General features: G+C 37.8%; 3 long non-coding RNA genes across 3 annotated transcripts; all 3 read right to left on the bottom strand.

Moving 5' to 3' along the window:
* Positions 1-3,679: 3,679 nt before the first annotated feature.
* On the bottom strand, positions 3,680-4,415 carry LOC121125321 (uncharacterized). The gene is made up of 2 exons (XR_005866609.2): positions 4,248-4,415; positions 3,680-4,182 (listed from the first exon to the last, which is right to left on the bottom strand). It is a non-coding gene; the product is annotated as an uncharacterized lncRNA (long non-coding RNA).
* Positions 4,416-7,464: 3,049 nt separating this feature from the next.
* LOC121125322 (uncharacterized) lies at positions 7,465-8,198 on the bottom strand. Its single transcript, XR_005866610.2, has 2 exons — positions 8,031-8,198; positions 7,465-7,967 (listed from the first exon to the last, which is right to left on the bottom strand). It is a non-coding gene; the product is annotated as an uncharacterized lncRNA (long non-coding RNA).
* Positions 8,199-11,502: 3,304 nt separating this feature from the next.
* LOC121125316 (uncharacterized) lies at positions 11,503-11,980 on the bottom strand. Its single transcript, XR_005866600.2, has 2 exons — positions 11,813-11,980; positions 11,503-11,749 (listed from the first exon to the last, which is right to left on the bottom strand). It is a non-coding gene; the product is annotated as an uncharacterized lncRNA (long non-coding RNA).
* Between the last annotated feature and the right edge of the window lie 2,309 nt (positions 11,981-14,289).

The raw sequence follows: 14,289 nt of genomic DNA, 5'->3' as shown, positions 1-14,289 counted from the left end.
TCCACCATACATCTCATATCACTGCCCAGTTTTACCATCAGTTAAACGGCCCCCTTCAACCTGAAATCTTCCTGGAACTACACGATATTATATCCAAGACTACGGTCTAAGAATGGAAAAAAATGACTTTTATTGAACGACGGGGCTGTGCAATATAATAAAGGCCAGACTTGATCATATTTTCGCTTCAGATCGAGTTTCATACCTCTTAAACGAATCCACCGTACATCTCATATCACTACCCAGTTTTACCATCAGTTAAACGGCCCCCTTCAACCTGGAACTACACGATAAGATATATCCAAGACTACGGTCTAAGAATGGAAAGAGGACTCCATGAAATACTCTGAGACACACTGAATTTCAGGCAAAAATGATCTTAATTCAAAAAGTCAGAGAAAAATAGAGATATATGAGAAAATGCTTAATGATATAAAAACTCTGAACAAAGACGATTTCGGCCTCAGCCTTAAAACTGGAGGAGCTCCTGCTATACGAAACTGTACGCTCGACAAAATTGTTAAATTTGTACTTTAAAGGGTAATCGTCCAATCTAAGGAAATATATGCATTTAAACTATCAATAGTTGAGATACCAGAGGAGCCTTCTGAAATGACGAAAGAAATTAGTTAGTAAACAAGATCATCCATATTCTCCCATAGACTAATGCCTTTTCTCATTCAAAGTCTAATAGGTCGTACATTGATCGTAATAAACGCCCACAACCGTGATTCTAAAAATTGCAACTCAAAAATGATCGGAGGCGTTGGCCCATTGGACCGAAAATAATTATTATTTTCGGGGCTTTAATGTAGCCCAAAACCAAATCATGACACCCATGGTTATAATGAATCATACAATAAAAATAGTACTTTAGACATTGAACAAATAATATCAGATTCTTACTTACAAGGTTCAGGTCTCACATGCAATGACCTCCCTCAAAAAAAAAATATGACGTATTGAAAAACAGGGCCTAGCAAAATAATAAGGGGCAAACTTGATCATATATTCACTTCAGACCGAGTTTCATACCTCTTTTCCGGCTTTTCGCAAAATTAAAACCTCCACAATCATTATGGCAAGTCTTGCATCTTGTAATGTAGCTCAATTTCCTCTTCTAGTAGGGCCTCCAGTCTATTGTATTACATCAATGCATTAATTTTACCAGACATTATAACGCTGGTCCATTCAATAGTGCAGGATAAAACAAGATCATCCATATTGTCCCATAGACTAATGTCTTTCTCATTCAAAGTCTAATAGGTCGTAAATTGATCGTAGTAAACGCCCACAACCGTGATACTAAAAATTGGTACTCAAAAATGACAAAAGCGTTGGCCCATTGGACGGAAAATAATAATTATTTTTGGAGGGCTTTAATGTATCCCAAAAACCAAATCATGACACCCATGGTTATAATGAATCATAGAATAAAAATAGTAAATTAGATATTGAACAAATAATATCAAATTATCACTTACAAGATTCAGGTCTCATATGCAATGACCTCCCTAAAAAAAATGACTTTTTATTGAAAGACGGGGCCTTGCAAAATAATAAGGAGCAGACTTGATCATATATTCGCTTCAGACCAAGTTTCATACCTCTTAAACGAATCCACCGTACATCTCATATCACTGCCCAGTTTTACCATCAGTTAAAACGCCCCCTTCAATCTGCGTTCGGCCTAAGAATGGAAAAAAATGACTTTTTATTGAAAGACGGGGCCTTCCAAATAATAAAGAGCAGACTTAATCATATATTCGCTTCAGACTGAGTTTCATACCTCTTAAACGAATCCACCGTACATCTCATGTCACTGCCCAGTTTTACCATCAGTTAAACGGCCCCTTCAACCTGGAAATCTTCCTGGAACTACACATATAAGATATATCCAAGAATACGGTCTAAGAATGGAAAAAAAATGACTTTTTATTGAAAGACGGGGCCTTGCAAAATAATAAAGAGCAGACTTGATCATATATTCGCTTCAGACCGAGTTTCATACTCTTCAACGAATCCACCATACATCTCATATCACTGCCCAGTTTTACCATCAGTTAAACGGCCCCCTTCAACCTGGAAATCTTCCTGGAACTACACCATAAGGATATATCCAAGAATACGGTCTAAGAATGGAAAAAAAATGACTTTTTATTGAAAGACGGGGCCTTGCAAAATAATAAAGAGCATATTTGATCAGACAGAGTTTCATACCTCTTAAACGAATCTTAAACGAATCCACCGTACATCTCATATCACTGCCCAGTTTTACCATCAGTTAAACGGCCCCCTTCAACCTGGAAATCTTCCTGGAACTACACGATAAGATATATCCAAGACTACCGCCTAAGAATGGAAAAAAATGACTTTTTATTGAAAAACAGGGCCTTGCAAAATAATAAAGAGCAGACCTGATCATATATTCGCTTCAGACCGAGTTTCATACTTTTCAACGAATCCACCATACATCTCATATCACTGCCCAGTTTTACCATCAGTTAAACGGCCCCCTTCAACCTGGAAATCTTCCTGGAACTATACCATAAGATATATCCAAGACTACCGCCTAAGAATGGGAAAAAAATGACTTTTTATTGAAAGACAGGGCCTTGCAAAATAATGAGGGGCAGACTTGATCATATATTCGCTTCAGACCGAGTTTCATACCTCTTCAACGAATCCACCATACATCTCATATCACTGCCCAGTTTTCCAATCAGTTCAACGGCCTCCTTCAACCTGGAAATCTTCCTGGAACTACACCATAAGGATATATCCATGACTACGGCCTAAGAATGGAAAAAAATGACCTTTTATTGAACGACAGGGATGTGCAAAATAATAAAGGGCAGACTTGATCATATATTCGCTTAAGATCAAGTTTCATACCTCTTAAACGAATCCACCGTACATCTCATATCACTACCCAGTTTTACCATCAGTTCAACGGCCTCCTTCAACCTGGAAATCATCCTGGAACTACACAATATGATATATCCAAGACTACGGTACAAGAATGGAAAAAATGACTTTTTATTGAAAGACGGGGCCTTGCAAAATAATAATGAGCAGACTTATTCGCTTCAGACCGAGTTTCATACCTCTTCAACGAATCCACCATACATCTCATATCACTGCCCAAATTTCCAATCATTTCAACGGCCCCCTTCAACCTGGAAATCTTCCTGGAACTACACCATAAGGATATATCCATGACTACGGCCTAAGAATGGAAAAAAAATGACTTTTTATTGAAAGACGGGGCCTTGCAAAATAATGAGGGGCGGATTTGATCATATATTCGCTTCAGACCGATTTTCATACCTCTTAAACGAATCCACCGTACATCTCATATCACTGCCCAGTTTTAACATCAGTTAAACGCCCCCCTCAATCTGGAAATCGTCCTGGAACTCCACAATAAGATGTATCCAAGACTACAGTCCAAGAATGGAAAAAAATGACTTTTTATTGAAAGACGGGGCCTTGCAAAATAATAAAGAGCAGACCTGACCATATATTCGCTTCAGACCGAGTTTCATACTTTTTCAACGAATCCACCATACATCTCATATCACTGCCAAGTTTTACCATCAGTTAAACGGCCCCCTTCAACCTGGAAATCTTTCTGGAACTATACCATAAGGATATATCCAAGAATACGGTCTAAGAATAGAAAAAAATGAATTTTTATTGAAAGACGGGGCTGTGCAATATAATAAAGGCCAGACTTGATCATATTTTCGCTTCAGATCGAGTTTCATACCTCTTAAACGAATCCACCGTACATCTCATATCACTACCCAGTTTTACCATCAGTTAAACGGCCCCCTTCAACCTGGAACTACACGATAAGATATATCCAAGACTACGGTCTAAGAATGGAAAGAGGAGTTTTGTCTCCATGAAATACTCTGAGACACACTGAATTTCAGGCAAGGCAGGATCTTAATTCAAAAAGTCAGAGAAAAATAGAGATATATGAGAAAAATGCTTAATGATATAAAAACTCTGAACAAAGACGATTCGGCCTCAGCCTTAAAACTGGAGGAGCTCCTGCTATACGAAACTGTACGCTCGACAAAATTGTTAAATTTGTACTTTAAAGGGTAATCGTCCAATCTAAGGAAATATATGCATTTAAACTATCAATAGTTGAGATACCAGAGGAGCCTTCTGAAATGACGAAAGAAATTAGTTAGTAAACAAGATCATCCATATTCTTTCCCATAGACTAATACCTTTTCTCATTCAAAGTCTAATAGGTCGTACATTGATCGTAATAAACGCCCACAACCGTGATTCTAAAAATTGCAACTCAAAAATGATCAGAGGCGTTGGCCCATTGGACCGAAAATAATTATTATTTTCGGGGGCTTTAATGTAGCCCAAAAACCAAATCATGACATCCATGGTTATAATGAATCATACAATAAAAATAGTACTTTAGACATTGAACAAATAATATCAGATTCTTACTTACAAGGTTCAGGTCTCACATGCAATGACCTCCCTCAAAAAAAAAAAAAAATGACGTATTGAAAAACAGGGCCTAGCAAAATAATAAGGGGCAAACTTGATCATATATTCACTTCAGACCGAGTTTCATACCTCTTTCCGGCTTTTCGCAAAATTAAAACCTCCACAATCATTATGGCAAGTCTTGCATCTTGTAATGTAGCTCAATTTCCTCTTCTAGTAGGGCCTCCAGTCTATTGTATTACATCAATGCATTAATTTTACCAGACATTATAACGCTGGTCCATTCAATAGTGCAGGATAAAACAAGATCATCCATATTGTCCCATAGACTAATGTCTTTCTCATTCAAAGTCTAATAGGTCGTAAATTGATCGTAGTAAACGCCCACAACCGTGATACTAAAAATTGGTACTCAAAAATGACCAAAAGCGTTGGCCCATTGGACGGAAAATAATAATTATTTTTGGAGGGCTTTAATGTATCCCAAAAACCAAATCATGACACCCATGGTTATAATGAATCATAGAATAAAAATAGTAAATTAGATATTGAACAAATAATATCAAATTATCACTTACAAGATTCAGGTCTCATATGCAATGACCTCCCTAAAAAATGACTTTTTATTGAAAGACGGGGCCTTGCAAAATAATAAGGAGCAGACTTGATCATATATTCGCTTCAGACCAAGTTTCATACCTCTTAAACGAATCCACCGTACATCTCATATCACTGCCCAGTTTCATCAGTTAAAACGCCCCCTTCAATCTGCGTTCGGCCTAAGAATGGAAAAAAATGACTTTTTATTGAAAGACGGGGCCTTGCAAAATAATAAAGAGCAGACTTAATCATATATTCGCTTCAGACCGAGTTTCATACCTCTTAAACGAATCCACCATACATCTCATATCACTGCCCAGTTTTACCATCAGTTAAACGGCCCCTTCAACCTGGAAATCTTCCTGGAACTACACCATAAGATATATCCAAGAATACGGTCTAAGAATGGAAAAAAATGACTTTTTATTGAAAGACGGGGCCTTGCAAAATAATAAAGGGCAGACTTGATCATATATTCGCTTAGATCAAGTTTCATACCTCTTAAACGAATCCACCGTACATCTCATATCACTACCCAGTTTTACCATCAGTTCAACGGCCCCTTCAACCTGGAAATCTTCCTGGAACTACACAATAAGATATATCCAAGACTACGGTACAAGAATGGAAAAAAATGACTTTTTATTGAAAGACGGGGCCTTGCAAAATAATAATGAGCAGACTTATTCGCTTCAGACCGAGTTTCATACCTCTTCAACGAATCCACCATACATCTCATATCACTGCCCAGTTTTACCATCAGTTAAACGGCCCCCTTCAAACTGGAAATCTTCCTGGAACTACACAATAAGATATATCCAAGAATACGGTCTAAGAATGGAAAAAAAATGACTTTTTATTGAAAGACGGGGCCTTGCAAAATAATAAAGAGCATATTTGATCAGACAGAGTTTCATACCTCTTAAACGAATCCACCGTACATCTCATGTCACTGCCCAGTTTTTACCATCAGTTAAACGGCCCCCTTCAACCTGGAAATCTTCCTGGAACTACACCATAAGATATATCCAAGACTACAGTCCAAGAATGGAAAAAAATGACTTTTTATTGAAAGACGGGGCCTTGCAAAATAATAAAGAGCAGACCTGATCATATATTCGCTTCAGACCGAGTTTCATACTTTTTCAACGAATCCACCATACATCTCATATCACTGCCCAGTTTTACCATCAGTTAAACGGCCCCCTTCAACCTGGAAATCTTCCTGGAACTATACCATAAGGATATATCCAAGACTACCGCCTAAGAATGGGAAAAAAATGACTTTTTATTGAAAGACAGGGCCTTGCAAAATAATGAGGGGCAGACTTGATCATATATTCGCTTCAGACCAAGTTTCATACCTCTTCAACGAATCCACCATACATCTCATATCACTGCCCAGTTTTCCAATCATTTCAACGGCCCCCTTCAACCTGGAAATCTTCCTGGAACTACACCATAAGGATATATCCATGACTACAGCCTAAGAATGGAAAAAAATGACCTTTTATTGAACGACAGGGATGTGCAAAATAATAAAGGGCAGACTTGATCATATATTCGCTTAAGATCAAGTTTCATACCTCTTAAACGAATCCACCGTACATCTCATATCACTACCCAGTTTTACCATCAGTTCAACGGCCTCCTTCAACCTGGAAATCATCCTGGAACTACACAATATGATATATCCAAGACTACGGTACAAGAATGGAAAAAAAAAAACTTTTTATTGAAAGACGGGGCCTTGCAAAATAATAATGAGCAGACTTATTCGCTTCAGACCGAGTTTCATACCTCTTCAACGAATCCACCATACATCTCATATCACTGCCCAAATTTCCAATCATTTCAACGGCCCCCTTCAACCTGGAAATCTTCCTGGAACTACACCATAAGGATATATCCATGACTACGGCCTAAGAATGGAAAAAAAATGACTTTTTATTGAAAGACGGGGCCTTGCAAAATAATGAGGGGCGGATTTGATCATATATTCGCTTCAGACCGATTTTCATACCTCTTAAACGAATCCACCGTACATCTCATATCACTGCCCAGTTTTAACATCAGTTAAACGCCCCCCCCCCTCAATCTGGAAATCGTCCTGGAACTCCACAATAAGATGTATCCAAGACTACAGTCCAAGAATGGAAAAAAATGACTTTTTATTGAAAGACGGGGCCTTGCAAAATAATAAAGAGCAGACCTGACCATATATTCGCTTCAGACCGAGTTTCATACTTTTTCAACAAATCCACCATACATCTCATATCACTGCCAAGTTTTACCATCAGTTAAACGGCCCCCTTCAACCTGGAAATCTTTCTGGAACTATACCATAAGGATATATCCAAGAATACGGTCTAAGAATAGAAAAAAATGAATTTTTATTGAAAGACGGGGCTGTGCAATATAATAAAGGCCAGACTTGATCATATTTTCGCTTCAGATCGAGTTTCATACCTCTTAAACGAATCCACCGTACATCTCATATCACTACCCAGTTTTACCATCAGTTAAACGGCCCCCTTCAACCTGGAACTACACGATAAGATATATCCAAGACTACGGTCTAAGAATGGAAAGAGGAGTTTTGTCTCCATGAAATACTCTGAGACACACTGAATTTCAGGCAAGGCAGGATCTTAATTCAAAAAGTCAGAGAAAAATAGAGATATATGAGAAAAATGCTTAATGATATAAAAACTCTGAACAAAGACGATTCGGCCTCAGCCTTAAAACTGGAGGAGCTCCTGCTATACGAAACTGTACGCTCGACAAAATTGTTAAATTTGTACTTTAAAGGGTAATCGTCCAATCTAAGGAAATATATGCATTTAAACTATCAATAGTTGAGATACCAGAGGAGCCTTCTGAAATGACGAAAGAAATTAGTTAGTAAACAAGATCATCCATATTCTCCCATAGACTAATACCTTTTCTCATTCAAAGTCTAATAGGTCGTACATTGATCGTAATAAACGCCCACAACCGTGATTCTAAAAATTGCAACTCAAAAATGATCAGAGGCGTTGGCCCATTGGACCGAAAATAATTATTATTTTCGGGGGCTTTAATGTAGCCCAAAAACCAAATCATGACATCCATGGTTATAATGAATCATACAATAAAAATAGTACTTTAGACATTGAACAAATAATATCAGATTCTTACTTACAAGGTTCAGGTCTCACATGCAATGACCTCCCTCAAAAAAAAAAAAAAATATGACGTATTGAAAAACAGGGCCTAGCAAAATAATAAGGGGCAAACTTGATCATATATTCACTTCAGACCGAGTTTCATACCTCTTTCCGGCTTTTCGCAAAATTAAAACCTCCACAATCATTATGGCAAGTCTTGCATCTTGTAATGTAGCTCAATTTCCTCTTCTAGTAGGGCCTCCAGTCTATTGTATTACATCAATGCATTAATTTTACCAGACATTATAACGCTGGTCCATTCAATAGTGCAGGATAAAACAAGATCATCCATATTGTCCCATAGACTAATGTCTTTCTCATTCAAAGTCTAATAGGTCGTAAATTGATCGTAGTAAACGCCCACAACCGTGATACTAAAAATTGGTACTCAAAAATGACCAAAAGCGTTGGCCCATTGGACGGAAAATAATAATTATTTTTGGAGGGCTTTAATGTATCCCAAAAACCAAATCATGACACCCATGGTTATAATGAATCATAGAATAAAAATAGTAAATTAGATATTGAACAAATAATATCAAATTATCACTTACAAGATTCAGGTCTCATATGCAATGACCTCCCTAAAAAATGACTTTTTATTGAAAGACGGGGCCTTGCAAAATAATAAGGAGCAGACTTGATCATATATTCGCTTCAGACCAAGTTTCATACCTCTTAAACGAATCCACCGTACATCTCATATCACTGCCCAGTTTTACCATCAGTTAAAACGCCCCCTTCAATCTGCGTTCGGCCTAAGAATGGAAAAAAATGACTTTTTATTGAAAGACGGGGCCTTGCAAAATAATAAAGAGCAGACTTAATCATATATTCGCTTCAGACCGAGTTTCATACCTCTTAAACGAATCCACCATACATCTCATATCACTGCCCAGTTTTACCATCAGTTAAACGGCCCCTTCAACCTGGAAATCTTCCTGGAACTACACCATAAGATATATCCAAGAATACGGTCTAAGAATGGAAAAAAATGACTTTTTATTGAAAACAGGGCCTTGCAAAATAATAAAGAGGCAGACTTGATCATATATTCGCTTAAGATCAAGTTTCATACCTCTTAAACGAATCCACCGTACATCTCATATCACTGCCCAGTTTTACCATCAGTTCAACGGCCCCCTTCAACCTGGAAATCATTCCTGGAACTACACAATAAGATATATCCAAGACTACGGTACAAGAATGGAAAAAATGACTTTTTATTGAAAGACGGGGCCTTGCAAAATAATAAAGAGCAGACTTATATCGCTTCAGACCGAGTTTCATACCTCTTCAACGAATCCACCATACATCTCATATCACTGCCCAGTTTTACCATCAGTTAAACGGCCCCCTTCAAACTGGAAATCTTCCTGGAACTACACCATAACGATATATCCAAGAATACGGTCTAAGAATGGAAAAAAATGACTTTTTTTGAAAGACGGGGCCTTGCAAAATAATAAAGAGCATATTTGATCAGACAGAGTTTCATACCTCTTAAACGAATCCACCGTACATCTCATGTCACTGCCCAGTTTTACCATCAGTTAAACGGCCCCCTTCAACCTGGAAATCTTCCTGGAACTACACGATAAGATGTATCCAAGACTACAGTCCAAGAATGGAAAAAAATGACTTTTTATTGAAAGACGGGGCCTTGCAAAATAATAAAGAGCAGACCTGATCATATATTCGCTTCAGACCGAGTTTCATACTTTTTCAACGAATCCACCATACATCTCATATCACTGCCCAGTTTTACCATCAGTTAAACGGCCCCCTTCAACCTGGAAATCTTCCTGGAACTATACCATAAGGATATATCCAAGACTACCGCCTAAGAATGGGAAAAAAATGACTTTTTATTGAAAGACAGGGCCTTGCAAAATAATGAGGGGCAGACTTGATCATATATTCGCTTCAGACCGAGTTTCATACCTCTTCAACGAATCCACCATACATCTCATATCACTGCCCAGTTTTCCAATCATTTCAACGGCCCCCTTCAACCTGGAAATCTTCCTGGAACTACACCATAAGGATATATCCATGACTACAGCCTAAGAATGGAAAAAAATGACCTTTTATTGAACGACAGGGATGTGCAAAATAATAAAGGGCAGACTTGATCATATATTCGCTTAAGATCAAGTTTCATACCTCTTAAACGAATCCACCGTACATCTCATATCACTACCCAGTTTTACCATCAGTTCAACGGCCTCCTTCAACCTGGAAATCATCCTGGAACTACACAATATGATATATCCAAGACTACGGTACAAGAATGGAAAAAAATGACTTTTTATTGAAAGACGGGGCCTTGCAAAATAATAATGAGCAGACTTATTCGCTTCAGACCGAGTTTCATACCTCTTCAACGAATCCACCATACATCTCATATCACTGCCCAAATTTCCAATCATTTCAACGGCCCCTTCAACCTGGAAATCTTCCTGGAACTACACCATAAGGATATATCCATGACTACGGCCTAAGAATGGAAAAAAAATGACTTTTTATTGAAAGACGGGGCCTTGCAAAATAATGAGGGGCGGATTTGATCATATATTCGCTTCAGACCGATTTTCATACCTCTTAAACGAATCCACCGTACATCTCATATCACTGCCCAGTTTTAACATCAGTTAAACGCCCCCCTCAATCTGGAAATCGTCCTGGAACTCCACAATAAGATGTATCCAAGACTACAGTCCAAGAATGGAAAAAAATGACTTTTTATTGAAAGACGGGGCCTTGCAAAATAATAAAGAGCAGACCTGACCATATATTCGCTTCAGACCGAGTTTCATACTTTTTCAACGAATCCACCATACATCTCATATCACTGCCAAGTTTTACCATCAGTTAAACGGCCCCCTTCAACCTGGAAATCTTTCTGGAACTATACCATAAGGATATATCCAAGAATACGGTCTAAGAATAGAAAAAATGAATTTTTATTGAAAGACGGGGCTGTGCAATATAATAAAGGCCAGACTTGATCATATTTTCGCTTCAGATCGAGTTTCATACCTCTTAAACGAATCCACCGTACATCTCATATCACTACCCAGTTTTACCATCAGTTAAACGGCCCCCTTCAACCTGGAACTACACGATAAGATATATCCAAGACTACGGTCTAAGAATGGAAAGAGGAGTTTTGTCTCCATGAAATACTCTGAGACACACTGAATTTCAGGCAAGGCAGGATCTTAATTCAAAAAGTCAGAGAAAAATAGAGATATATGAGAAAAATGCTTAATGATATAAAAACTCTGAACAAAGACGATTCGGCCTCAGCCTTAAAACTGGAGGAGCTCCTGCTATACGAAACTGTACGCTCGACAAAATTGTTAAATTTGTACTTTAAAGGGTAATCGTCCAATCTAAGGAAATATATGCATTTAAACTATCAATAGTTGAGATACCAGAGGAGCCTTCTGAAATGACGAAAGAAATTAGTTAGTAAACAAGATCATCCATATTCTCCCATAGACTAATACCTTTTCTCATTCAAAGTCTAATAGGTCGTACATTGATCGTAATAAACGCCCACAACCGTGATTCTAAAAATTGCAACTCAAAAATGATCAGAGGCGTTGGCCCATTGGACCGAAAATAATTATTATTTTCGGGGGCTTTAATGTAGCCCAAAAACCAAATCATGACATCCATGGTTATAATGAATCATACAATAAAAATAGTACTTTAGACATTGAACAAATAATATCAGATTCTTACTTACAAGGTTCAGGTCTCACATGCAATGACCTCCCTCAAAAAAAAAATATGACGTATTGAAAAACAGGGCCTAGCAAAATAATAAGGGGCAAACTTGATCATATATTCACTTCAGACCGAGTTTCATACCTCTTTCCGGCTTTTCGCAAAATTAAAACCTCCACAATCATTATGGCAAGTCTTGCATCTTGTAATGTAGCTCAATTTCCTCTTCTAGTAGGGCCTCCAGTCTATTGTATTACATCAATGCATTAATTTTACCAGACATTATAACGCTGGTCCATTCAATAGTGCAGGATAAAACAAGATCATCCATATTGTCCCATAGACTAATGTCTTTCTCATTCAAAGTCTAATAGGTCGTAAATTGATCGTAGTAAACGCCCACAACCGTGATACTAAAAATTGGTACTCAAAAATGACCAAAAGCGTTGGCCCATTGGACGGAAAATAATAATTATTTTTGGAGGGCTTTAATGTATCCCAAAAACCAAATCATGACACCCATGGTTATAATGAATCATAGAATAAAAATAGTAAATTAGATATTGAACAAATAATATCAAATTATCACTTACAAGATTCAGGTCTCATATGCAATGACCTCCCTAAAAAAATGACTTTTTATTGAAAGACGGGGCCTTGCAAAATAATAAGGAGCAGACTTGATCATATATTCGCTTCAGACCAAGTTTCATACCTCTTAAACGAATCCACCGTACATCTCATATCACTGCCCAGTTTTACCATCAGTTAAAACGCCCCCTTCAATCTGCGTTCGGCCTAAGAATGGAAAAAAATGACTTTTTATTGAAAGACGGGGCCTTGCAAAATAATAAAGAGCAGACTTAATCATATATTCGCTTCAGACCGAGTTTCATACCTCTTAAACGAATCCACCATACATCTCATATCACTGCCCAGTTTTACCATCAGTTAAACGGCCCCCTTCAAACTGGAAATCTTCCTGGAACTACACCATAAGATATATCCAAGAATACGGTCTAAGAATGGAAAAAAATGACCTTTTATTGAAAACAGGGCCTGTGCAAAATAATAAAGGGCAGACTTGATCATATATTCGCTTAAGATCAAGTTTCATACCTCTTAAACGAATCCACCGTACATCTCATATCACTACCCAGTTTTACCATCAGTTCAACGGCCTCCTTCAACCTGGAAATCATCCTGGAACTACACAATAAGATATATCCAAGACTACGGTACAAGAATGGAAAAAAATGACTTTTTATTGAAAGACGGGGCCTTGCAAAATAATAAAGAGCAGACTTGATCATATATTCGCTTCAGACCGAGTTTCATACTTTTACCATCAGTTAAACGGCCCCCTTCAAACTGGAAATCTTCCTGGAACTACACCATAAGATATATCCAAGAATACGGTCTAAGAATGGAAAAAAATGACTTTTTATTGAAAGACGGGGCCTTGCAAAATAATAAAGAGACATATTTGATCAGACAGAGTTTCATACCTCTTAAACGAATCCACCGTACATCTCATGTCACTGCCCAGTTTTACCATCAGTTAAACGGCCCCCTTCAACCTGGAAATCTTCCTGGAACTACACGATAAGATATATCCAAGACTACAGTCCAAGAATGGAAAAAAATGACTTTTTATTGAAAGGGCCTTGCAAAATAATAAAGAGCAGACCTGATCATATATTCGCTTCAGACCGAGTTTCATACTTTTTCAACGAATCCACCATACATCTCATATCACTGCCCAGTTTTACCATCAGTTAAACGGCCCCCTTCAACCTGGAAATCTTCCTGGAACTATACCATAAGGATATATCCAAGACTACCGCCTAAGAATGGGAAAAAAATGACTTTTTATTGAAAGACAGGGCCTTGCAAAATAATGAGGGGCAGACTTGATCATATATTCGCTTCAGACCAAGTTTCATACCTCTTCAACGAATCCACCATACATCTCATATCACTGCCCAGTTTTCCAATCATTTCAACGGCCCCCTTCAACCTGGAAATCTTCCTGGAACTACACCATAAGGATATATCCATGACTACAGCCTAAGAATGGAAAAAAATGACCTTTTATTGAACGACAGGGATGTGCAAAATAATAAAGGCAGACTTGATCATATATTCGCTTAAGATAAAGTTTCATACCTCTAAACGAATCCACCGTACATCTCATATCACTACCCAGTTTTACCATCAGTTCAACGGCCTCCTTCAACCTGGAAATCATCCT

The sequence above is a fragment of the Lepeophtheirus salmonis genome, chromosome 10 (genome assembly GCF_016086655.4).
Source record: "Lepeophtheirus salmonis chromosome 10, UVic_Lsal_1.4, whole genome shotgun sequence".
In the NCBI taxonomy this organism is placed as follows: domain Eukaryota; kingdom Metazoa; phylum Arthropoda; class Copepoda; order Siphonostomatoida; family Caligidae; genus Lepeophtheirus; species Lepeophtheirus salmonis.
This window is presented reverse-complemented; position numbering and strand designations above follow the sequence as displayed.